Source organism: Meleagris gallopavo, chromosome 1 (assembly GCF_905368555.1).
Source record: "Meleagris gallopavo chromosome 1, MGAL_WU_HG_1.1, whole genome shotgun sequence".
NCBI classification, from domain to species: Eukaryota; Metazoa; Chordata; class Aves; order Galliformes; family Phasianidae; genus Meleagris; species Meleagris gallopavo.
Genome location: NC_139404.1, coordinates 119,021,977 through 119,048,677, shown reverse-complemented (window position 1 = coordinate 119,048,677; position 26,701 = coordinate 119,021,977). Strand labels below are relative to the sequence as shown.

At 40.6% G+C, this 26,701-nt stretch overlaps 1 protein-coding gene across 3 annotated transcripts in view; it reads left to right on the top strand.

Moving 5' to 3' along the window:
• Positions 1–26,701, top strand: part of NHS (NHS actin remodeling regulator) — a 251,319-nt gene that overhangs the window by 134,052 nt on the left and 90,566 nt on the right. The window lies entirely within an intron of this gene.

Genomic DNA, 26,701 nt, shown 5'->3' with positions numbered 1-26,701 from the left:
AGGAGTGGTGAGGCAATAGCCAGGGAGGTGGTAGAGTCACAATCCCTGGAAGTGAAAGAAACATGTAGATGTGTCACTGAAGGACATGGTTAGTGAGCGCGGTGGTGACGGCTTGATGGTTGGACTAGGTGATTTTAGTGGTCTTTTCCAACCTTAATGAATCTGTGATTCTAAAGGTTCTACCAGACAGTGAGACCTGTTTGTTAAGATCTGGACTCATCCAACCTGACATAAGGTCCCAAAGGAGCAGTGTTGTCACCTTGTCATAATACCTGAGCTGCTTTCTGAGAATGCCTCATCTCCAGCTGTAAAAGAGACCAAAGAGACTCTGCTTCTCACTGGATAGTGCCGGTAGGGTAGTGGGTCATGAATGGTTAGCCAAAGAGGAGAGGAACCTTTAAAACAGTATATTTTGTATATGGATGTGAATGCCTTCAAAACCACAACTTAGGAGGGATAATCCTCGTGAAAACAGAAGGGGCTTGAAAGGACAAAATTCTCTGGGAAGCAGGAAATTATGTGGAAAAAATGAGATTCAAGCCTGAGTGAGGATGAGTAATTGTTTCTGGAGTGCCATTAAGAAATGAAATCTGCGGGATCTCTGTGGTCGGAGAAGACACATTCTTGTTATTCCTTATCTTCTGCCATGACAGCTCAACTGCACAAATCCATATCAAGTCTCTGTGTGTAATGCCTCCTCATGCTTTTAGTTTGGGCTCCATGCCATTTCTAACAGTTTCACTTGACCACCCATCAGCCTGAAATCTTCTTCGGGGATCATAAATAACAAATTATCTCACCTCCTCAGGAAACTGTTCTAAGGACAACAACAACAACAACAAGAAAAGCTACATCAGGAACAGTCATGATTTAAAAACATAAAATAGTGAAAAACAACTAGAGTGAGCTGGGTTGCTTTTCCTGTGTATTGTCTGAGTTCCTGCCGGGTGATCTTGCCCTATTGCACCATTTCACATGTCCTTTATCCTGCTATGTTTTGTTCCCTGCTGCCTCCACCTTATTGAAACCCATACCCACCCAGTGGGGGAAGAACAGCAAGTTTAGATGTGGTCAGGACAGAGATTTTTCAACTGCAGCAGTCATTTGCATTTCTGTGTGAAATGCAACACACTCTGTGTCATGTCCCTGAAAATGGAATTGTGTGTTCCCAGCTCCAAAGGGTTTTGTGAAGAAACTCCCCATGTGTGGAGTGAGAGACACAGAAAGGTGGGGAACACAGGCAACAAATGAAAAAAATGTAATGCAAATGGAAAGAGAGCATCTTCCCATTTTGTGCACCTCTTTCAGAATTCACGTGTTGTTTTCCTCACCTCTCTCTCTCTTTAATCCCTCTGCCCCCTGCAGTATACAAAGCACTGTTTTACCTGTAAGGATATATATGCATATGTGCCCTATAAGGGGAAGGTGTCCAGTTGTTTTTCATTATTTTGCATTTTTAAATCATGACAGTTCCTGATGCAGCAGTGTGTTTTGGGGCATAATCAATTATTTTCCCAAGGTCCAAAATGCCACTCTCTCTCAAGTATGGGAGAAAAGTTTGTTAGCCTTTTGGGTTAGTAGCAGTCCCCAAAGGATGAGAACATCTTTCCAGGAGGCTAAAAGTACCTTGGATAACTCTTACTCTTGCATTAAGAGGTAACCTCAATGCCTAAGTATTGTGCTTACTCAAAGGGCTTAGCATTTTGAACAGTTGTCTGAATTTCGTAATTGCTTTCTGACTTTGGCAGAAATGCTGGAAATTTTTGTGATCTTACAGAGTTGAGAGCAAAACCTGATACAGAATCCTAGACCAAAATCAGAACCTTGGAGCTGCTGAGTGGTTGCTGAATGGGGATGGGATTTCATAGTGGGCACCCAGCTTGCCCTTGCCCCAGTCCTTCCCCACTCTTGTGTATTTTGTGCTTGTGTTTAAGTACTTTTCTAGTACAAGCAGCTTATGATAATTTAACTTATTACATTATTAATTAATTGTAGCCTGTCATTTTAAATGGTTGGTGGACTGCTTTGAGTTCATTGTGAAGAATGTTGGTCTTTACTCTAAATACTACTTATTTAAAGATTCATGGAAAAATATTGTTCCTGTTATTCCCTCCTCTCTCGCTTTTTTAATATTTGTAATTGTTTTGCTTTAACTGATTTTTTTAATAACACATGGCAGCAGTAGAAAGCACTTCTGCGTGCATTATGGCACAGATAGAAATACATTCTTTTTCTCACTGAACTCATGCCAGTTTTAATGGAATTCATACATATGGAGACAAGAGCTTGGCAGAGGTGTGTGCAAGAGCTTTGTTGAATCTGTGGGAGTGTTTGTGTATGTAGTTGTGTACAAAAAAAGAGAGAGGATGTTGAAACCTGGCAACTTTATCATCTGACAGCTCCATAGTGACACATATAGTCCTGATTTAAGAATTTGCTATAAAAAGCTCCATGGAATCCTGGTTTGGGATCCTGTGAGACCTCCAAATAAGTACCATGCAGTTTTCTATTTTCTGTCTTTTCTAATAAGCTGTAACATGCCAAAGATAGTATTACCTGTGCTGTTGGTTTTCATACTAATTTCGAAATGAGCGTAGTGTTAATACAAGTTATGAAATTGACAGCCCTGAAGCTTAGGTCTTCTGGTTTTTTGGTGGAGTAGCACTGGATGTGGTGGCACATACTGCCTTCTTGTATTCTTGCCTAAATATTGTAAGCTTATCTGGAGAAGCCACATTTAAGTTGCTGTCATGAGCCATGAGTTAATTGAAAGTATTGGAAGTCCTTCATGTACCTCACACAGCACCTGTATGGCCCTGCTCTTTTGCTGTGCTCATGTATTTGCTGTGCTTGAGCTGGACAAAGGCTGATTATACCTTGTGAAACAGCTCCTATGAGTTTCCTACAGATGGAAGCAGACAGCTACTCTTTGAATATTTAGAAATATTTCCCTTACAACTTTGCAGGCTAGAAATACAGATTTTTTTTTCTTTTTTTTTTTCTGAAAAGAAAGATTAAGAAGATTCATCAGGTGAAGAAGCTGAGACCTTTGTCGTGTTCCTATGATTACCATGGCTAACATTGCATTGGTTGTCATATTCTGTTTGCTCTTCTCTTCAGAGTCCTACCAGGACAGAATTGCTAGGCATTATCTGCCCAGGGAGATGGTGCAGTCACTGTCCCTGCAGATGTTCCAAGAACCATGTGGCACTTTGGGACATGGTCAGTGGGCATGGTGTGATGGGTTGGTGGTTGAACTAGGTGATCTTAGGTGGTCTTTTCTACTCTCTATGATTCTGTGATTCTATTCTTTTGTTGTGAAGACCTATTGGAAAGTCTTGTTTTGAGAACCTATTTGGTGTAAAAGAGAGAAGGTGCTTCATAGACATAATTGCTCTGTGAAAACCAAGATATAGCCAATTCCAGGGCAAGTATTCTATCTCAGTACCTTCTGTTTTACAACATCCTTGCTATTTGGGAAGCAATTGAGTCTCTTGATTGACACAGAGATGAGAATAAAGCTATGTACTCGTAGATACTCATTCATCATTTCTTCTCTGTTTGCTGAAACACTGCTGAGCATGAGTATTGCAGGAACATGTGTTTCAGCAATGCCCTAGAAATCTAAAGTGTGTCTCTCTAACCAAAGAGCAACAGAAAAATGGCGGGCAATGTGATAAGCTGGAGCCTCAGTAAGAATGTGAAGAGTATGAAAAAGAAGTCAGCTGCTAAGCTATTCTGAACCCAAACATAGATTTGTTTTTTCTTTTTAGAGATAGTGTTTCCATAGGTTAGATGCTGTGGATTATTACAATAGGACTTACTCAGCCCTAAGCAATAAGACAACATTAAGAAGGCAAGCAAAACTAGTGAGAGACCCAACCACCAGTTAGACTTCTGAAGGATAATGAAAATGCACTCCTTCTGGATAGACATTGTGGAAGAAGTTTCCAGTATGATACCACCAGATTAAAAACTTTTGGGATGATAAGAACTGTGAGAATGAGTAGTGCGTGTGATCTGCTTCCCTGCTTCTGACAACAGCTGGCACCAGTGGGTTTTGAACAGAGCACAAATCATGAAACTGTATGTTTTCATATGGTAGCAACAGCAAAGTCAGTGTCGAATCCACATTCTGACATTAGTTTGTCTGTTTTTAATCTTGAAGTTATACCCACTCTTTTGCTTTTTGTAGTGCCTATTTCTTTTCTTTCTTCCCAAACCAGAAAGCCTTCCTATTCTGCAGTTGTAAAAAATCATATTGACTGCATAAAGTAAAGGAAAGCCTCTCATAATAAAAAAAATATATATACACATTTATGGAGAAATAAAATTCACACATGAAACCAATTTAAGCAGCAGAATGCTGTGTTGTGACTGTACCTCCAGTATTGCTGGTTGCTGTATCTGTAAGTAACAGATTCCTTTTATTTCCCATTATAACCATAATTGTTCTGATCAGCAGAACAACTTTAACTTAAAACCAGAAAGGTGAAAGGTAAAAATAAACCTTTTAATTGTGCACAGAGCGAGTTATTCAAAAGACCTTCTTAAACAACTTTATATCCTGCTGTATAGCAAGAATAACAGTCAAATTGTTCATACACTTATATATACCTTTTTATAATTTCCTTTTCCCCTTTAAGTATCTCGAAAACACAAAGCTCCTTCCTGCTCACATTTTGTTTCTCATTTGCTAAGATCGTGTTTCATTTTCTTCCTTCTCTTGGTAATGTAGTTTCTGAAGGTCGGTGGTGTTTCCATGTGCTTCTAAACTTGTAATTGACTTTTCAGACGAATGGATCCAAAGGCATCTAAAAGCAAAAACTGAGGTTGAGTGTGCATTATATCAAAGAATAATCCTTAAGAAGAGTAGCCAGAGTGGGAAATACGGGTCTGTTCTGGCTCTGGCCAGCTGTTATCTGTTCCCTTCATTTATTTTTCCCTTCCCACATGTATCTCCTTGATATTATACCTTATTATTCTGTAGATGTGAGGGGTGAGCAGGAAGCTGCTGTCTTCGGAAACCTTGCTACCTTCCTAAGAGAAGCTGTGAATGCTTCATTCCTGGAAGTGTTCATGGCCAGGCCACATGGGGCTTTAGGTAGCCTGCTCTAGTGAGAGGCGACCTTGCCTTTTGCAGAGGTTTGGAACTAGATGGTCTTTAATGCTCCGTCCATCCCAAACCACTCTGTGATTCTACGAAAATCAAACTTCACAGCAACAGTATTGCTGTCCCAGCAGAAAGTGGCTATATCAACTTGCTCCTTTTAAATTCTCATTTTTCTTTACCATTTTAAGGGCTAGAAGCTTTTTTCTTCCTTCCTTGCTCTTAGACTGGTTTTGTGAGAATGTTAGGATTTTAGTGGGAGTTCTGTTTTCATGGCATTATAGCAGCACGGCATGATCGCATCACTGCACAATAGCAACAGGATCATTGTCTGTCCATCTCAGATAATGTGAAACCAGTTTTTGAAAGGAGGATCATAATATCAAAATGATGGGAGGTTCTCTTGGATTGCAGCATGTTTCCCCAGAGGCAGGCGTGCATCCAATCTGTTGCTCCAGTCTTTTATCAACTGACAGCAGTGCTTTGTTGCAATGCACTATTAAACTTCTCCTGGCAGTGGACACAGATAGCTGCAGATTTCCCTTGAAGTCTGTCCAAGCTCCCTTTGGAGCAGGCGCTGGGAAGGCAGGCCTGTGAACAACATATGCTGGGAGTCTCTGGATTCCTTGGAAACAGAGTAAGCTTGGGGCATTCCTCCCAGATTTATTAACTTTTTCTACAACTTCACATTTCTGTAGCAGCTTGGCCCTTGTGGATTTCATACTGTTATCTTTATTGACAATGGAGAACCTTTCTAGTTTTGTGGTTAACATTAGTAACAGAACATAAAGATATCTGCTTCATGTTTGCAGTCTATGAGTAAATCAAGACAGCACCCACAGACGCCCACCCTCCTGCATCAGCACGCTTGGCTGTTGGGGGCTCTCACCTCCCTCCCCATCTGGCCCCAACATCTTGCTGCAGACAGATGCTTCAGTGCATGCCCAACTCCAGGCCCGCAGACCTTAAATGTACTCTGAACTGGGGATGCTGTGAGGCACATTTTCATCAGAAGCAATCAGTTTATCAGGGAATGTATCTGGCCAAATCCTTGGAGTCCAGATGATAAGAAAGTGCATAGAAATATCTCATCTCTGTATTTTCCATGTCCATATATTTCCCACAGCAACTCTTTATCAGTTGATGTTCACATGAATGGTATAGGAATTACAAAGAGTGCTCTTTAGTTAGTAAAAAAACCCTCAGTCTTGAAATTGTTCAGCATACCTCAGATTTATGAAAATTACAATTATAGCATTAAATTCTGCCATTATAGTTCTATAGTAACTCTTCAGGAAAGAAAAGGATTTTGGACAACCTATAGGAAACTGATGCAAAACTGTTCATCTCCATTAATTTCAGAAGTAGCAGTCTGTGCATGTATCCCATCCTGAAGAGCCTCTGGTTTCTGTCATAGTTTCTCCCCATGTCGACAAACCTTAATATCATCGCTCTTTTTTTTTCAAATAGAGAAACAAAATGAAGTCAAACCTTCCAACTTGGTATATACTGTGGTTCTATGATTCTCATGGCAAGTTGGGATTGAGTCATATATATCATGTATATCCTAAAACCACGTTTGAATCTGTCTTGTACTCCAGTTTTTGTGAACTACTCTTCTTCCCAAAATGCAATGTTTTCATTTAATTGCTAACCAACAAGCTGAAGAGGGCAAAGGGTTCCTTGATGCCTGTGAGATAAATGAGAAGCAATGTGCTTCAAGGGAGGTCCAGCAGTGATTTACAGTGGACAGCAATTGTTAATAGGCCAACATTATCTTTCTACTTCTCCAATAAATGTGTCAGATTGGAATGCAAGTGTGCAGTCTCCGTGTCAGCTTTATGGCCTAAGAACTGTAAGCTATTGAAAGCACAACTGATTTCTTGATCCACTTGTTTTGACTGTGTAACTTTCTTGATTGATCTTTTGATGACCCTGTAGAAGTTTGTTTTCTTCTGCACCCTATTCATCCTGATGGCCATTTATTGATGCTCACACAAGTGGGTTTGCACAGAGAGAAATATTCATAGAAGAACCATACAACAGCTTTCACATCTGCAAGCAACTGTCAGGGATACCCACAGCTTGGATCTTTCCTCAAGTGGCTTGTGTTTGCGCAAGTACCACTGTGTGCTTAATTCAAATAAGAAATTACTAGAACTGTTTATGAAAATTTTTGCCAAGCAGGCAGCATACATTATGCTGATAGCCAAACTCCTTGTTTTTCTATAATTCTCTTGAGAAGGAGGTGAGCCCTTTAAATCTTTCAGCATTGTTCTCTTCTTCATGATCAGATAGTCTGTGATGCTGTTTCCTGTAGTGTGGTACTGCTTTCAGATGGAGGATGTGAATTTGGTCTGTGTCCCTAAGCCCTGGCAATGGCTGGGGGTGATGAAGAGGTGATTCCTCCCATGTTTGGCTCTTCTCCCATTGGATTCTCAGCTGTGTAAGGTGAAGATGGGGCATACTGAGCAAGACTTAGAAGGTGCAAAGGATGAGTACTTATCAGAGAACAACATTTTGCTAGAAGTTGTCCAATAATGTGAGAGCAGGGAGTATAGCAGGAGAGGAGAACAAGAGCAGCAGAAGTTAGCCTATGCAAAATAAACACTGAAGAAAGACTGGCCAGCAAATCGAAGTGCTGTGAAACATCAGCCATTACTGACATAAGGTTGTGGACTGTTCCCAAGAACGATGTCACACTAGCTTTCTGGGCTGATTACTGCGTGCTGCTGCCCTCTCTACCTGCGTGCCCAAGCTCCATCCAGGTGTGTTCAGGAAGCCTGTCTTGGTGTAGGGGTTGGAAACCTGAAGCAAAACCCTACTAAAACACTCAACTGTATACACTGCTCTACACTCCGAGAGCAGAGGAGAGGAAGGATGAAGCACACATTGGAAGGAGTTCAGAGATTCTGCCAATGCAGTGGAACTGGAAGGGAGGGAATGTAGCAGATGTGAAAGATGGCAAGTACTTTCGATGGTGGATGTTTGTCCTTCCAGTGCCAGTCATAGCTCTGTATTTGACTGTCTTTAGGGTTTTGGTATTTTAGGAAAGAGAGGCTTTCCTGTGGAGGAGGAGAAGCAGATTAATTAGCTGCTTTAACTGCAGCATGCATTAATCTTTAAAATGTTTTATAATTTATTATTTTTAGTCTATTAAAGAAAAAAAAGTGCCCACAGATATATTAATGTAGTTGGGTTGATTGCAAATGGAGAACTAGCAGAAGAATACAAAGTTTAGTATCTCTCATTTCCTGAATCGCGCTAATACCTGTGTCACTGGAACTGAGGCTGGGAGAAGGGAAGGGAAAAAGGTATTAAAACATTTTCAACTTGTTAATGAGATAGGATTTCCTGATGGAGAAAATGCACAGGGTATGCAGGATGGAAATCAAAGTTCCTTTCTATACCCCTTACCTATTCACTACATTAAATTGTTTGTAAGAAGTTGTTCGTTTTGACAGTACAGACCTTTTCTTCAACTCTTTACTGCCGTGTCTCCCACTGCCTTGTCACACTGTGAGCATCGTGTTCCCTTGTGCTCTCATTTTGTCATAGCCACTAAGGAGACCAGGTTTTCCCATCAGAAGAGAAATGGAGGGTCCCTACCACACGTACCCCGGCACTCAGCTCCTTCATCAGGAGCAGCCATGTCCACGTGACAGGTTGCCTGTGTAGGCACGATTCATTCAGAAGGGGCATCCAAACCCAGTTTTTTAGAAAATTCTCACTTCTGTTCTTGCTGCAGATCAGCAGTGGCGTGATAGGGATACTGCTTGCAGCAGAGAAACTTGATTACACAGATCTCTTGGAAGAGGACTAATAATTGAGCAAAACCCATCAAGAGAGGGAGCCTCTCCTTTCTTCATGAGCAGGTGTCTAGGTTTCTGTGTGCACCTGCTAGCACTGGAATGCCCTGAAGACAAGCAGTATCGAGGAGTTAATGTTGAGTTGTATGGATTTAATAACTGTTCTGTTTTCTAATGTGACAATGTGGAAAAAAAAAAAAAAAAAAAAAACGAAACAAAAACAACACCACCTTAATGGAGATTATTGTCTTGGTTGTATAAATATGTAGTTAGCAACACTTAAAATGCACATTATCAGCCTCTTCGGAATCATTGCATTCTCTCATGTAAATATGTATCTAGGGCATTTTTAAAATGCAGGTTTTTGCCCTGATTATGTAAATATGCTTGTACACTGAAAATGCCAATTTCTTCCTCCCCCCCTACCCTTTGCTTTTTACTTTTTTGAATACATAAGTGGATTTCATGCTTAAGAAAGTGAGGAAGTACTAGCACAGAATGACTAAGAATATTTAGGGCAGGCCTTACACAGTTATTCTTAAAGAGCCTGTCATTCCACCTAATACATTTATCTCTGTATTCCAGTCCTTGTTTTTTGCTGAACAAATAGCCTGTTCATTAAGACTGTCGAAACTACTAGACTGGAAATTACTAGGCTGGCATTTTGGGCACAACCAACACATATTCTGTACTTCATGAACTGCAATATAAAGCTTTCTTTACCAAAATACAATGTTCTCCTAATGACAGGGCAGAGAGGAACTATAAATTTCACTCCTTTACATCAGCAAAAAAGCTTGGATTCCTTTGTCTTGTCTTGAGTCCTCTAAGTCCCTGATCTTCAAGATTGTCCTGAGTCAGTTCACTCCATTGATTAATCTTATTAGTCAAATTGCAAGAATGGAAGGAACCAGTTTTGATGAGTGAGAGTAATTCAATTTTTCTAGCTTTAAAAAAGTATCTAAGATACCCTCTAGAGACAATGGAGAAAGGCAAGTACCTCTGAAGACAGTTCCAACCCATCCTAAAGGAGGTGGGAAGAGCCCTGCTGGAGAGATGCGTGATCTCTCTTGTCTATGGAAAGAACTTAGACCTAACTTTTAGGTAGGTAAAATGCTTCTGCTCACTCAGTTTTACAGCACCCAAACCCAGATTAGGAGAGAGAACTCTTCATGGCTGTTACTTGGGGAAAATACCCTAAGGTCCCAGTCTTTTGGCAGACCAGACTTGGAAAGGCTCTATGTTGCAGAGTCTTCTCTGATGTATGGTGCCCACATACACTTGGGTTTCCATCCTCCCCTTCAGTGAGAGAGATTTCTGAACAGTCATCAGCTCTGTTTTGATGCTAACCAGATGATCCTCGAAGAAAAAAAATGACTCTCTGCTCTCATTTGTCCTGTAGCCTGCTCTGTGCTCCTGCATACTTCTTCAATTGTACTTGGCCTGGTTGTTTTTGTGATGTCTCCCTTTTGAATGTACTGACTGTAGAGGGAGAAGAGAAATTTATGGAGAGAAGAGAAAAAGCAGAATACAGAAGAAAATGTTTATAAAAAACATGCAACAACTATAAATTCTGGGTTTTTTTTGTTGTTTTTTTTTTTTTGTTTGTTTTTTGTTTTCTGTTTTTTTTTATGGAAAATCTGCAATATGTCATTTAGAGGCAGGCTTTTTGCTGGCATGTTTATTCACTGGGGTTTTCCATCATCATTTCCATGTAATGCATGTGGATCACTCACAGTTTTGTGGGTTTCTGTCCGAGCCTTGAATAGCAAATGTTTAATCTAGGGAACTCCCCTCCTCTTCCCTCCTCTCCTCTTCCCTGTAGCATGGAATGAATTACCATAGAAGAGATACAAAAATTCGCTTGTGTGGTGAAGGGAGAAGAGGGACAACAATTGACTGCATTTCAAGCCCTGCAGGCAGCTTTTTAGCTGATGTAAATTGTCATAGCTTCAGTGTCTTCGGAAGAGAAAGCACTAACAATATCCAGTGGTTAAGGATCTAACCCCAGATTTTGGCTTCTTCTGTTGAAGGCCTCCTGGGAAGCCCAAATTAACAGCTGAACGAAAGAGAGAAAGAGCAAGAGCAATGGCACAAAGCCTTTTTTATTTTTTTATTTTTTTTTTGCCATTTTTAACTGAAGAGCATTGAATGTTCCCTCATTGTGGAACATCTAATTTTTCATCACATTTGTTGCCACTAAATCAAGCTTTTATGCAAAATGGATGTACCTCATTCTGGGTGGGAAGTATTTTAACTGCCCACACAGGCAAGATTTTGTTAAAGATAAAAAAATGATGGTTAAAAAGAATAATGGGTAATGAAGACTCTGCCTTTTAATTTGTGTTGTTTCTGATATGATGTATGATGTAGACTGGCAACTCCTTCCACAAAGTTATGAGCATTGTTTTTCATAAATGAATGCATATTTGAAAAACCCTAGAAAGAAGAAACCAGTTGGCTGACAGATGATGCTTTCTGTTGGCTTTGGTCAGCCTTGGATAAAGATAGAAGAATATTTGTCAAGTGAAAACATTCAGGATAATGACTTCCTTGCTTTGAAGAACAAAAATTGAGGTTTCCATGGAAGTATAGACTGTTCCATTTGAATATCAGCTCTGCTAATTTACTTGGAAATACACCCTTCATTCAGTACTCATTTTTGCTTTAATGCACTGATGGTCTTATTTCTGGTATCTCAAGTTAAGATTGAACCTACTTTGGAATTTAGTCATATTTCTTAGGAAAATTTATATCTAACTACCAAAGAGATTTTCTTATCTTGGAAAAAGCCTCCTATTAAAACCTTTACCACCCAAAATAAGGAATGCAGTATCTAGACTGATTGGTACCTTGACTGGTTATGAGTTGGTAAATCTTGCAATTTACAATCTCTATGGTCATATCACCAACATCCACTTCTGATGTTGTGGGCCAGCATAACAACATAGGAGGCATTACTTTCAGAGCAGCCCTTGTGATAATAGTCTGTGTACAGATTTAAAATGTTACATTTAGATGCCCTTTTGGAGTTCCTGTAGAACAGTTCATCACGGGAATGTGGGAATCCTTAGTTAATTTATCAGAAGAAACACTGCTGTAGTAGTGTTGAGTTGAACAAAAGACCTAGACTATCCACAGCTTTATTCTTATAAATCTTAATTAAAATGTACATCCCAACCTCCATAATTCTTGGTCTGCAATAACTGTGGATGCCCTAAATCTCTAGAATTGAGGATAATAGAAACTCACTTCTTTTTTTCCAGTTGGAAAAGGAAGTGCTTTAAGGACAAGGAGCATCAAGACAACCTAGCGAAGAGGTTAAAATGAGTTGAATAAGTCTGTGTGTGGCAGTAGTCATTGCTCAGATTCAGGAGACATCTTTATTATCAAAAGCCTCTACTGCTTATTTGATGCCTTTATGAGGATGCTTGCTGCAGTTTATAGAAATGCAAGCTGCTAGCAAATTGCCTTGAAGACATTCGTTGAAAGGGTCTGCAAACATTTGCCTGAAGGGAACTGACTTATTATTAAAGAGAATCAAAGCAAATGCAACACAACAGCCGTCATCTCACACCTTTGCTGAAGACCTTGTGGTATCAGCTTCTGGCAGATCCCATCAAGAGACAAGGATTACCCATGAGCCACAAGACTAACACAACCTTATGGCAAGCATATGATATAGGAGCTACTCCATAGCCATAGCTTTTCTACTCCTGATTCAGATAATTATTATTCACTCCTTATCTGTTTTTAGTGATACCTGAACTGTATAAGAGACCATAGAGTACCAGTGTCTCGGTTCCTAACAGATGGATCTGTAGAAGTCTCTGCTCTTTGTCATGTGCCTGAACATCACAGAAACCTTCTGTTACTAACGAGAATACAGCTTTGACAGTCATAATTTATAATGTCAAGAGTATTGGCTCCATGAGGTTCAGTGGGATAATGCTGGTGACTTCCAGAGTGGGTAGAGAGGGGAAAAGGAATGTCAAGACTTTTTTCCCTGTTGTCTTTCTCGGGTGTGAAGCCCAAAAGTAATTAGTATTATTATTTATGCTTCTGACCCTTGTATGACTCAAGTTTACAGTTTTTTTTTAGGGAAATGAATATCACAGCATCTGGTGCGATTCAAAATCAGAATTCTTAGATTTTACTTGAAATTCTGCCTGTGACCCACTGCTTCTCAACTGGCAGTTACCCATGCCTCAACCTAGGCATCTGCAAAACGGGCATCCAGCCAATGGCAGAGGAGTGGGGGTGTGGCTTACTGAACATCTGTAGAGCAGTTTCAGATTGAAGAAATATTTTACCCAAGTAGATAAAGTTGTGTTGTCTAGTTCCTGTATGTCATTTGATATCAACAGGATCTCAAGCTTGAGGGGATCTAGGTTTCACTGTGCTTCTGTTTACCAAGGCTACTCCAAACTCTGCATAATACCACAAAAAGTGGGATTTAAGAGGACTGTAAGTCCTCTGCTTAATTCTGCGAAGGCTGAAGAGCCCTGAGCACTCTCATGTCCCTTTTATGGCTGGGATTGCAGCTACTGCTCGGAGACCAGGAGGGCAGTGAGAAATGCAAGTTTTCTGCAAAAGTTTGGGGAACATTGTGTTGCCTCCTCAGTGTCTAGGTGACATTCACTTATCACCTAGATCTGGAAAGGGTTTTCTGCCGTTTGAATATCCCTGCTGTAAACAGCTCTGGTTGCAGGAAATGTTAACTGAATGTCAGATTAACTAAATTGATATGTCAGCGAGAATATCATGTCAGATAAACATGATGAATCTTCATTTTAGCTGTTATCACACACAGTATTCACACTGATCTGGTTGGTAGGTGCTGATTGCCCATCTGTGATACCTGCTGGATAATTTTTTTATTTTTTTTATTTTTTGGAATAAAGCCATTGTATTAGAAGCAAAACCCAAAGATGTGGCTAATGACTGCTAACAGGTGTCTGTAAAATCTAGGAACGGAGCCAGCCTTTACAAAATCCAGTGCCAACCTAATTTACAACAAACTGTTACAGAAGTCTTTCCTTGGACTTGAGCTAGATTATTTAATTTTTGGATTTAAGCATTGTTTTTATGTTCAATCACTGCTCAATGATTTTAGCTAGAACTGAGGGAGAAGATCATCACGTATTCCACAAATGTATTTCTCATTTTGGTATAAAATAGTAGTCCTGGGAGTACACTAGAAAGAAGCAATTCCCATGAAACCCTCAAGGATATCATGTGCTTGCAGGTGAAGAGGAGAGTGCCAGAAGGCATTAAGCAATGGCCAGAAATCTCAGGAGCTGACAGAGACTTGAACAAGAGAACTCGAAATGTTTGATCTCATTTGGACAGACTCCAAATCCCAGTGCTTACCTGAGCTGATCTTCACCATTTTCCCTCATCCTTAATAGAAAATTAATTGTAAAAGCCAGTTTCAAGGAGGAGTCTGTTACGAGAAATCTGGTTGTTTGTAGGCTCAGTTCCAGCCAGGTTAAGTGTAGCTGGGGCCCCAAAGCCTGGAGCCTCCAGTCAGTTAGGTCCTTCCAAGCCATAGAAAATACTAATGGAATGAAAACATGGAATGTACATTCAGAGACTACCCACTAGTGAAATGGGAAGGAACCTCATAATTGAAAGCTATTGAAGGCTTCTTCTCTCTGGCTTTGACGGACAAGAGGGAATAGTCCAAGGTTACACCAGAGGAGGTTCAGATTGGATATTAGGAAACATTTATCCTCTGGAGGAGTGGTCTTGCTCTGGAATAGGCTGCTCAGGGGGGTGGTGCAGTCACCGTCCCAGGAGATGTTTAAGAAACATGTAGATGTGGCACTGAAGGACATAGTTAATGGATAATATTGGTGGTAGATGAACCATTGAACTAGATGTTCTTAGAGATCTTTTCCAATCTTGGTGATTCTATGATTCTATGAAGTCCAGTCAGAGAAGGAGAGCATTTTCAGTCCTGCACAAACTCAGTGAAAAAGAAAAGAAGTTTATTTTGCAGAGACTGCAGACACTTGGCTTTCTTTAGGCCTTAGAACAATTGACAGAGCAAATGTTGTGTGTGCAGTTGGTATCTGACCAGGAATTACAAGCTTTTTCATTCAAATTATAGCCATGAGGGTGATTGCATGCTATAATAAGGCTTGCAAACATGCTGGGTCAGACTTTGTGGCTTCCCAAATGCAGAAATAAAGATACAAACATGAACGGCAATGTTCTCCATTGGAATTTTTTTTTTCCAGAAACAAAGACGTGGTATTTTGCCAGTATCCTAAAACCGATCTCCTAGATGCACAACATTTTTAGAACAGGCTGCCTTCACCTTCCCTGGAGGTGTTCAAGAAACATGTAGATGTGGCACTGACAGACATGGGTTAATGGGCAGTATTGGCGGTAGGTGGATGGTTGGACTAGATGATCTTAGAGCTCTTTTCCAGCCTTAATGGTTCTATGATTCTGTGATTCAGTTCTGGGCAGCATTAGCTTAAATTCCATTTGAAATGTTTTGCTGATTGTTTCTTTTACTGCTTTGCCCCAGAAAATTAACTTGAATTTGGGTCCTCAAGGATGCTTTTGTAAAGCTGCTAATTGTGGAGCTGAGGAAGATGGGTCACATGATACACTTAGCCCTCCACTAATTGATACCAAACAGTGTGCACTTGCACTGTACTGGCTGTGAGTTTGGCTCTGGCTGGCTGAGCGCTGATGACAGCACCTACTGTAATAAGTAGATATTAGTAGAGAAAGCGAAACAGCCTGTAAAAATCCCAAATGGGTGATGAAAGTTCTTCATCATGTAGACCTCTTCCCGTAATTATGTAGTGGTACAGGCCGACACTCAGCCTACCATCCTCTAGTTAGTGAATAAAACACTCTGAGGACCTTGGCTGTATCATGGCATACTTCTGAATACAGCTGAAAGTTCTTGACTGTGCACAATAAACCTAACCAAAACTTTGTGGCTGATGGCAAAAATCATCACATGAAAACACGTGGTATGACGTGCTTTACATTTGTATTTCTTCTATACATGATTTGCTGGTTTTTTTCCATATGTGTAAATATCCTTTATTTTTACGAGATTGCTTTTAATTCATTTTGTTTTGTAACATCCACATATCAGCGTGTGACTGATAAGGAGATCTCCTTGGGCAGCTGTGCTGTCCTATAGGTTATACAGTCCCCAAAAGAGAGCTTCTGCTGAAGGCTCTGTAAAGCTGCAGAGGGGCCATCTGAAATGCTTGTTATGATGAATACTGACAAAGAGAGTTGGCTGGAGGATATTGCCAGCCCTGCACTTGTTACCGTGTCTAGTCAAACTGATGGGTTTTCTGCAGTGTTTAAGCCTGAGATTTCTTTTTGTCTTTAAAAAACGTATTTGACCTCTGTAAAATTCCCATTATGAATTTAGAAGATACTTACCCTCAAACATTGTTTTACACTGTGTTCTTCTGAACCATAGCAAAACTGTTTTGTTTTCCCATCCTCAAAAAAGTTGACCCTTAGAAAATAGATTACCATTCTTTTCTGTCTGTGATCTAATTAATCCTCATTTTTCCCTCAGTCCCCCATCATTCCTATACTTTTGCAATACCATTTCCTGCTACGCTTCCTGTAGCTTTGGTTATAGGGAAGGTCAGTGCGTCCATCCCTGCCAGCATCCTCCCAGGCAGTGTGGTAGCTGAGATACTTCACCCCACTCCAGACAAGGATGTAGCTCTGCTTGCTGTTGTCTACAGTACTTGATTCTACAATTCTGTGATTCTATGCTGTGTGATCTATACAGTTCAGATGTTACGATGTAGTTTAAAGGAGTGGTTGCCACGGAATCACTAAATGGTTGAAGTTGGAAGAGACCTCTCAAAGTCATCTGCTCCAATTCTCTTGCTCGAGGAGAACCATCTACAACAGACTGACTAGAACCATGTCCAGATGGCTTTTGAATCTTTCCAAGGGCAGAGACCGCACACACCCTCTTTCCATTAAGTCATATTTAAGGGTTATTATTTAAGAGAAAGATTCAGTGTGAGGGAAGGAGGGAAGGGGGCCCTCAGCCTTTGATTCACACACTGACTGCTTCGCACCTTGCACCAGCAAAGATTGCTGCCCAACAGTAGCCTAGCAGGCAGTCAGCAAGAAGTCACTAGAGAGAGTCAGAAACTCATTACAGAGGCTGTGGCTAAGCTACCAATTAGCATGCTGCATAAGGAGAGGAGCAGATGGTGCTGAGGTCTGATGTTCACACTATGTACATTGTGGGGTTTTACTGCAGACTAATGCTCGTCTGGTACCAGGTACTGAATGTCCACTTGGTGCTAGAGAGCACTGAGTGAACTGTTAGACGTCTTCCAATTTTATTGCAAAGTAAAAAAAAAAAAAAATCCAGTTCAAAATCTCCATGATCTTAACTGAAATCTGCCAAGTGAGAATAATTTCTATGTTTTCTTCTGAAGCTTAAGCTTGATGTGAGCTAAAACAGTAACATAGAGGCACCCATCACCCACATAGAGCAACATCTCTTTTGAAAGCGTTAATGGTGGGATACAAGGGTAGAGAGAGTAGCCACAGACATTGCCTAAGTTTTGCCTTCTGCAGATGATCACCTTTGTGTTTGGATTGGTTTTTTTTTTTTTTTCTTTAATTATTTTTATTGTTGTTATTGTTTCTAAGAGTTTCTGATCATCAGAAAGAGCGGAGATCAAAATGCTAGTTGCTTGGGAGCAATGTTCCTTGGAGTCTGACTGCAGTAAATTATAACTTTGACACCATTGTAAAGCAAGGAATTCTCAAATAGGCTATAAAAATAGACTCAATGAGTTAGTAAAGCAAGCATGAATTGAGGCCATGCTGTTGGCAGCATGCACCTTCAGATTCACCATTGTGGTGCACAGGACTTCAAGAATCCCACTGTTAGGTAACTGCCACACACTGTGCATTGTACAGAACTGAAGTGGAAGGAAAAGGAGAAAGGCACACCCTTTGTGACTTTCATCTCTTAAAACATGTATTTTTTTTCACTCCTGGGAATAAAAGTTCAGAAGCCTGAGATTTGGATCTCATCATTGCAGGGTTGCAGGCTTTTTTTTTTTTTAAGAACATGTAAATAGTTTCATATGTGTATACTGTATAGTATATATCCTTTCTGTAACATGTATGCTGTATATGTTCTTAGGGGAGACAGATAGATACCAATATACTATAGAAAGGATTGATAAAGTGGTTAATAGAAGTCAAACTGCCTCAGCTTCCCTTGGCTGACAAAGCGCTCTCAAATTTCCTCTTCTCTCTAGCTTAGGTCCTTCAGTCTTCAACTCCATGATGCGCAGTCAAGTAGTAGACTACATGATATTGCTGCTTGTAACTGGCTGTAACAAGTTAGGGAAGGATCTGTCCAAACAGAATGGAACCTGGATATCCAGCCCTTCCAATGCTGAATCAATGCTTTTCTTCTGGCTGAAAAAATTCGGAGTTTAGCTTTAGCCAGGAAGACAAACCCTTAATTACTGTTTTATGAAAGCTGATCTTCATTGAGAGTTGAGAATGAGACAAGGGCAACATTTTTGCTTTTGAGGATTCCCATAGACTGCCCACAGACCAGGGCAAGCTCAGTTGCCTTTGCTGCCCTGTACTTCTTTCAGGCACTTGCTTACAGGTTATCTACTTCTTCAGCTCTTCCCAAGAGAGCTGATGTACCATTCCTAATAATAATCCGGCACCTTTGGCATAAATGATTCCTCACATGAGAGAAATAGAATCTGCAAAAGCAAGAGCCCAGGTGAATAGAAGCAAGGAAGAAGAATGAACAATGAGGCTTGGCCACAGATTGTTAGCACTGAGGTTTGTATTGATTTAATGTCTTTAATTTTTAATTTGTCAGTGATTGCACTAACATGTGAGCTAAGAGAGGAGGAAGGAGGCAGACTGAGAAAGCAAGAGAAGCAGGAAGGATGCGGCAGCAAAGGGAAAGCTGTGTTTGTGGGTCTGTGAGAGCCTTCCTCTTGCTGCTACAGGACGAGAATTTCAGCCATACCATTTAGGGGAGTGCAGGAACAATGTCAAAGGTTGACACAACTTGAAGAGTCAGGCTTTTTATGTTTGTTTCTGGTTACTTTTTGTTGTTGTTGTTGTCGGCTTTTTTTGCGAGCTGTTTTACACTATTACAAGCCACATTGGGAATATGCTTACTCAAGAGTTGTCACTTCAGTATTTTAACTTGCAGGAAAAGAGCAGTTTCTTGACTGTTGAATCCTATGGTACAACAAATTGACTAAAAATTAATTAATTAAATATGTATTTCACCATTTACATGGCAAGCTACCATTTAAAAATTGTTATTGAAGCTATCTGTCTTTAATCTTTAAGACTTCTGAGTGTACTGGCTGTCTTGTGATGCTGAGTGGCCTTTTCCTGGTGCTGAGTCCTTCACAGAGCATGGCACATCTCATTGACTTCATGGATGTCTAATGCCAGGGCAGTCTTCTGTGGGGTGGTATGACTATTGCCCAGGGCAGCAGAATTGAAGAGATAATCTACTTAGTGGTGAGGATATGTTACTCTATATAGCACTTGTATCACGGAATAAAATAAAATTTAATTCAAGTCTATTTCAGCCTACTTTTAGATACTTTGCAGCACTAATGGATGCTGATTACTAGCTGTGGCTTTGTTAGCCTGGGCTAGACATCATCCACAGGCTTGGTTCTGTGCTGTGAAATCACAGAATCATAGAATGGTTTGAGTTGGAAGGGACCCTTAAAAATCATCTAGTCCAACTTCCGTGTAGTGAACACCTACAGCTCTATCAGTGTGATCAAAGCCCCATCCAGCCTCACCTTGAATATTTCCAGGGACAGAGGAAAACAGGACGAATTTCACCATTGCTTTTAATAAGCAATAGGCAAATCAATGAGAAATGACAGTGCAGCTGGGCTGAAGTGCTGTGATCAACTTAGATTGTTTTTGTATCCCTGCTTCAGTCCAGTAATGTGTTGCCAGAATTGGTATATTATTTCAAAACTCAACAGAGTTGCTGTTTTAGGAAGAAGTGCCTTTCTCAGGACCTTGAGATACTCTTAACTAAAACAAAATCATTGCTGAATTACAGGGCTGATTCTCATGCTTACAGCACTGTATCTCATAGTAGCATCACTGACATATATGGAACCAGAAGGGGATTCAGCCCTATGCTGCTTTAAAGTAATTTTGCATTTTGCTTGTCAATCTGACGGTACAGCAGCCTGAGTGTAGGGCACTCAGTTTTCTCCAGTACTTTCACAGAGCTGCACTAATTATAATAGGATCCTCTTGGGTGTGTATTAGCATTAATTAAGGGATTGCAACTTTCACATGAATAATCTGTCTTCAGCAGACCTTGAGCAGAATTATCAGGTACGTAGAAGGTAAGAAGCAAAGGAAAAATCAGGAGATGTGGACTTTTTTTTTATGGAGAGGGTTGCTGACCTTGCTGTTTTCTTGCTACTATCAAGCTAGTAGATGACAAAAGGTGAATTACATCAACTTCATTTTTAGTATCAGATTCATATCTTTGCTTTAAAAGCTGTCAAACCTAGAAATAGTCAATTAGCTCTGCTGAAAAAGTGCACTTCTGAACAGATGTTGTTGGCAATAATACTCATCAGTTAAACCTGATTATTTCATCCCTGCTGGTGGGTGGCAGCAGGGAGGAGGAGAAGGATGTTGAAGGGTGAAGGAGATTTTGGCATAAGGAGGACATCAAGATATGCCAAGATCTCCTGAGTCTGTCTCCTTTCACTGTGCTTCTTGTAGTATTATACCTAACATAAAGAACTGGGATCATTTAGTGTACCTGGCACCTTATGGTTTCACGGAGCTGGAAAATCCTGCCAGTAACTCCATGAGAAAAGGCTGCTGCCTTCTACTGTGTTGCTTGTGAGTATCTAGGTCATCGCATCCATGCAGCAAACCGTAGTGAGATTGTTTCTAGGCATGGAGTAAAGCATGATTAGTGTACTCTTGGAGATCTCGGTATGCACTTGGTACATCTGTTTAACTTGCCCAGCGGAGTCTGGGCTCAGATTCTGCCTTGGGGAAATTCTTTGACAACCTTGCCAGCTGGATGCATCACATTTATCTTATCCTCAACCTCGGAAAAATAAAAGCTTCTTGCTTGGCCAATAGTGCTGTGGTTATGAACAGGGCCTCTTCTCCTTTGTGTCATCCTTGAAGAGTATCAATCAAGTCTTGACATCTGACCTTTCCATTTGTGTAGCAAGCTGTGTACTATATGCAATAAAAAAGTGAGCTGTTTTTTATTTCACCGGGGGTGTCTGTGCATGCTTACCCTGGCTTAACCAATGCTGACCTTGCAAAAATAGCATCTGAAATATTGTTTATACAACTTCCTTTAGGTGGCTCCTCAGCAATGCTCCCCACATTTTGCAGCAGGAATGCGATAGCTTGTTGGGTTGTTTGTATAAGCTATAAGACCAGGCTGACTTTGAGATCCAACTTCAGCTTCTTTCACCATTGATAATGTAAACCCTTTTAAAATTCACTTTGAATCTTCGAATCTTTGAATTTCATAGTGATTCTGACTGAATTTCAAGCTGATGAAGAGCATTTTAGGGCATAGCATTCAGTTCAGTGTAGACAAGACCAAATAAAAATCACAATGTAGAATCATAAATGGTTTTCTTAGTGGTCTTAAGTTGTGTCAGAGGAGGTTTATATTGGATACTAGGATGAATTTATTAATAGAGAGAGGTGTCAAGCATTGGAACAGGCTGCACACTGCAGTGGTGGAGTCCTCATCTATAGAGACATTTAAGAGATGTGAAGAGATGGCAGGAGGGGGTATGATTGAGAGATGGGACGCAATAGGTCAGGTTGATGGCTGAACCTGATGATCTTGAAAGTCTTTTCCAACGTGGATAATTCTATGATTCTGTTCTATGAATACTGACTTGTTGGGAACCCACTGGACAACCATACTTCACTCTGTCCATGTTATATCTTAAATTAGTATCAAATTGTGCTTTTACTGAGTGCTGATAACATGTAAGAACAGCCATTCCGTTTGGCTGTATCAGTCCTCCCACACTAAGAAGCACTCCAAATGTCTCTCATTTTATGCAGGACATTTTTTCAGTTTTACAATTTATTACTTTACCTTATCTCCCTTTCCTCATCCTATCCTTTCTGATCCTGTCAGTTAATTGGATTTGTTGCCAATAAAGAGTATTGCATTATTTGAATGTGTTCTGCTTACAGATAGTAGCTTCATCAATTAAGAAGCACTTGAGTGCATAAAGCTTGTCCATTTTCTTAACTCTTGTCTGTGGGACTAATTAACACTGCTGGTTCTAGCTGCTCAGCAGCACACAGAAATGATTTTTACAACCTCAAATGTCAAGGCTTGTGGTGAGAAGAGGGCCAATGCCAGGTGAAGAGTACATGGAGGGATCTACAGATCTGGTTCACTCATGGAGCCTGGAGGGCTGGAGGCAGCAGCTCCATTGGCAGATGATTCCTGCTCCCTTCCTTGGAAGTACTTTACCTGCTTGCCCATTGCATCCTCTGAAGCAGTGGCACTCTGCTGTGCTAGGGCTATGGCACCAGCAAGATCAGCAGTAGGACCCGGGCCATTTCACTGCTGTGAGCAGTGTGTTGCTCTAGGACACTGTCCACTTTACCTCGATTCCTTGTCTATGAAAAGAAAATAATATTCCTTGCAAGCCATCCTTGTGTTGTATCTCAGCAACAAGAGCAAACTTTGTAGCTGAGATGCTACAGAAAAGAAACTGTAGAGAGCAGTTGTCAAACACAATTGATCTTACAGAAAAGCAAGAAAATTATGATTGGTACTTTAGGATTATGTGAGGCAAATTCTTTAGGTAACTGGTTATGCCAAAGAGCTGATTGTTCTATCAGTGCCCTATGCCTTGGATATATGCTGAGGACAGAAGGTTAATGTTCTGGGCATAGTATAAATCATAAAACAAGACAGTTCATTATTTCCTTGGCTTTGGAGAGATTTTTGTTTCTGGTAAAAAGAAAAGAGGAGTGTTTGTGTGAGGGCATGTATTACATGTGCTGGATGGCATGCATTCAGCGTTGTAATGATGGTTAACAATTCCTTGGCCTTAGAAAATAGCCTGAGGGATGCCATGTTCAACTTCTTACTGAACTGCAGCTTCCACATGAATGGAGTGGCTGCGTCTTGACTACGTTATTGATTTTCTCTGGATTACTTCAGTGAGGCAACTTAGCTGTTTTATTAGATGCTCAGCAGCAGGCAGTTATCTTAGCAATTTCTAATATGCATTGAAACAAAAGAAGAGATGGCAGTACATGCTAAACCACTCAAATCATGAGCCCTGGGCCCTGAACGAATGTCACAGGCCTTTGGAGTGGCAACTGGGGAGAGTAAGACTTAATCAGTGCTTCCCAGTACTGGCACAGCCAACTCATTCAAGAGACACAATGATAAAAATGCTCTCAACTTTTAGCAGCGGAATGTTCATCCTAGCTTGATATCCTGGCATTTATATAGCACGCTGAAGAAGTTCATCAAATTTTTAACCACAGAGCTTTTAGAAGCAGGTGAGAGATGCTCTGCACTTGGAAAACTGTCTTGTTGTCACTGACATTTTAGACTCATCTAACTCACCTAAATCTGGAGAAACTCAAAAGAGGCCCAGGACAAGGAGGTGAAATTCAAGTGAATCTTCATTTGCTAACACATCATGTGCCTGTAATGGTATGTTTCTGTTGATCCTTCTCATGGTGTTTGGGAAATATGCTTACTATGGTGCTTCGTGTTCTACTTTGTTTTTCAAAGGGCTGAATACAGTAATTTTTTAGAGCTTTTTTTTTTTTTTTCATTTCTCTCTTCTTTAGGCAGTGTGAACAAAAGTGAGAGACAAAAAGGCTCGATCTGCTGTAAACTGTGAACTGCAAACTGAGGGGGCTGTGGGGATGGCTGTTGGCAGCGTGTTATAAATGTCATCTCTGGGCTGGAGCTCTTCCAGGAGTGAGGATGCTGTTTGTGCCGTGCTGCTGTTAGCCAATACCCATCAGTGTTGTGTGCTAAAAAAAAAACACATGGCATCATAAATGGGGTTCAGGACACAAGATTTATTAAGGAAAGCTATGGCATTTAAAAGGCAATCATTTTATGTGGGTCTTGTTCCTATTTACTTCAGTTTTTATGTTAAAAAAAAAAAAAAAGATGCACTTGGCCTACTTAAATGCAGGTATCAAAATGAAGTGCTTGAATATAGGGCCTCACATTAACCACGCATGTTAATGAACATGCAGTCCCTTATTTCTCCATATTATCTATTATCTTATCAGCTTGGTGCCTGGTTGCCATGTAGTTCTTCCCAGAATGATACTGCAGCACTGGTGAGACAACAGACGTGTGAAAGGCTGAGAAACACAGAAGAGAATTTCCTCATGTTACAAAACCTGCTGTTTACAATGTGTGTATATTTTGCCTTCATCACTGCTGTCAGATCTGTTCATTGAGGAGAAAAAAGAGTATTCGTGACATTTAATTCAAGACAAATACATTTCTCTTTCCCTCCTCAGGTTGGCCAGGCATTCAGTGGTTTCATTAAAATTTCCTTGCAACCCAAGCCATTCTATGATTCTATGAAATAGTTAGTAGATCAGAAATTAGACAAGCAAGAGAATGGGATCCATAACTATGGGATGAAGCTGGCACATCCTCAGAAATTTCCAAGAATTATTTTTTTCCACTTTAAAGTGCTGATTTGTTAATAAACGTGAAGTCTCCCCCAAACTTGTTCATTGCAGTGTAATTTTATTCTATTGAATCACTTCTGAAGGGTTCAAGTAAATTTTAAAAAATCCATTTGAAAGTTCTGCTTACCGAATGGTTTCGTTTTCCTGATTGAAATAATTTTCCTTTCAACACAAGAACTTTTTCTAAGAGAGCAAGATGTAAGATATTCCAAACCCAATGAAGAACTTCCACTGTTGTTGAAATGAGAAAAAAATTTCTATCAAACTAAAGGGAATTTATTTTTATTTGATGGGAAATTTAGTAATGATCTGCGTGTTTGCCCAGATATAAACAATATCCCAATTGTCCTCCTATAGGAATTTTAAGGCTACTTGTTTTCTTACAAAAAAAGGAGTCTGTTCTCCCTCAACTTGGAAACGTCAGAGTCATAGACAAAATCAAATTGATCTTGGGGGAGATCAATGATGAAATGCTCGCATGAGGAATTGATGTCAAGGAGCACCAAGCACATCGCATCATTCAGTCACAGAAGTTTGAGATTCCTGCTGGGATCAAGGGAAGGAAAACTTGACACCTACTGAAAGAGATTTCAGTCATTTTGAACTGCATGTAGCCTGTGCCCTGCAAGCATCAGGGTAGACGTGAGGGATGCAGTTACATCCACTGCATCATCCCCTCTGAGACCTCTTAACACCAACCTGACATTTCCCACTGGATTGCCACTGGAACCAAAGCCTCCCTCTCTTTTTCTTTTTTTTTCTTCTTTTTTTTTTTCCCCACTCTCCAATCAGATTTTAAACTGATGATGGCAATTTTTTAAATAAAAAAATAAATGAAGCAGCCCAACTTTTTCAGGCTGTTCCCTCCCCGTCTGTGTGCAGAGGACTGCAGATCTGTGTGCGATATAATGAAGGCCTGGGGGAGAATATTAGCACTTCTGAAAAGAGCTCAGGGAATTCTGGTTTTTGCTCTGACAACTGAAGGCAGAGGAGAGTTTTCCCTTTCATGTTTGTTTTCAGTACATAAAGTGATTGAAAGCAGTTTCCCGAAGAGGAGGGTGGGGGGGAGAGCGATGAAAATTTTTAGTGCTTCTAACCTGCTGCATTAATTTTGCTGCAGCTGCACTCTCACGTGTGTTGGTTAATGCTGTCGGGGGGAGGACTGGCCAGCAAGGAGCCAAAGACAGGGACACATGTCTTTTGGGCTCAAGTCCCTGCATTGCAAGTGAAACCACTGTCATAAGGGTGGAAGAGGGAGAAAAGAGTGCATATTCATCAGCACAGACAGAAAGGGTACTAGGAGATTAGCTGTAGCCCCTATGGCACATCAAAACTCCCTACAGCACAGATCTTTCCTGTAATGGCTGCAAACCAACTTAATCTTGCATTTGTGTCACACACTCTTGGATCGAATAGAATCATAGAATGGTTTGGGTTGGAAGGAACCTGAAAGATCATCTAGTTCCAGTCCTCCCCTGTGGGCAAGGTTGCCAGTCACTAAATCAGGCACACAATCTGGCTGCCCAGGGCCCCATCCAACCTGGCCTTGAGCAGCTCCAGGAATTGAGCATCCACAGCTTCTCTGGGCAAATAATCTCTATAAAGAGGAAGGCAAGGCAGGTTTCTGCAGCTTCACTCTTCAGCTGGTAGTGGGAAGGCAACAAAAACAAAAGTGGGCTCTGCAGAGCCTGCCCAGACGCTGTTCCCATCTATAATAGATATGTTGAATGTTAAAACAGTATGCTATCTTTCACCCCTTAAGATGACCAGCAATGCTCGCAGTATTTTTTGGATAAAATGATGTTTTTATTATTGACGTTGTTAGGATGAAGTTAACTTGAGCTGTAGGCATTCACTGCAAGAAAATGAGACCCCGGTCTGGGCATTGGCTAACTCCAGGCTTCACCAAATCCTAAACAATTTTACTGGGCTAGGTCATGAAATGATTTCACAGAATCACAAATCACAGAATGGCCAGGGTTGGAATGGACCTCAAGGATCATGAATCTCCAACCCCCCTGCATCCACA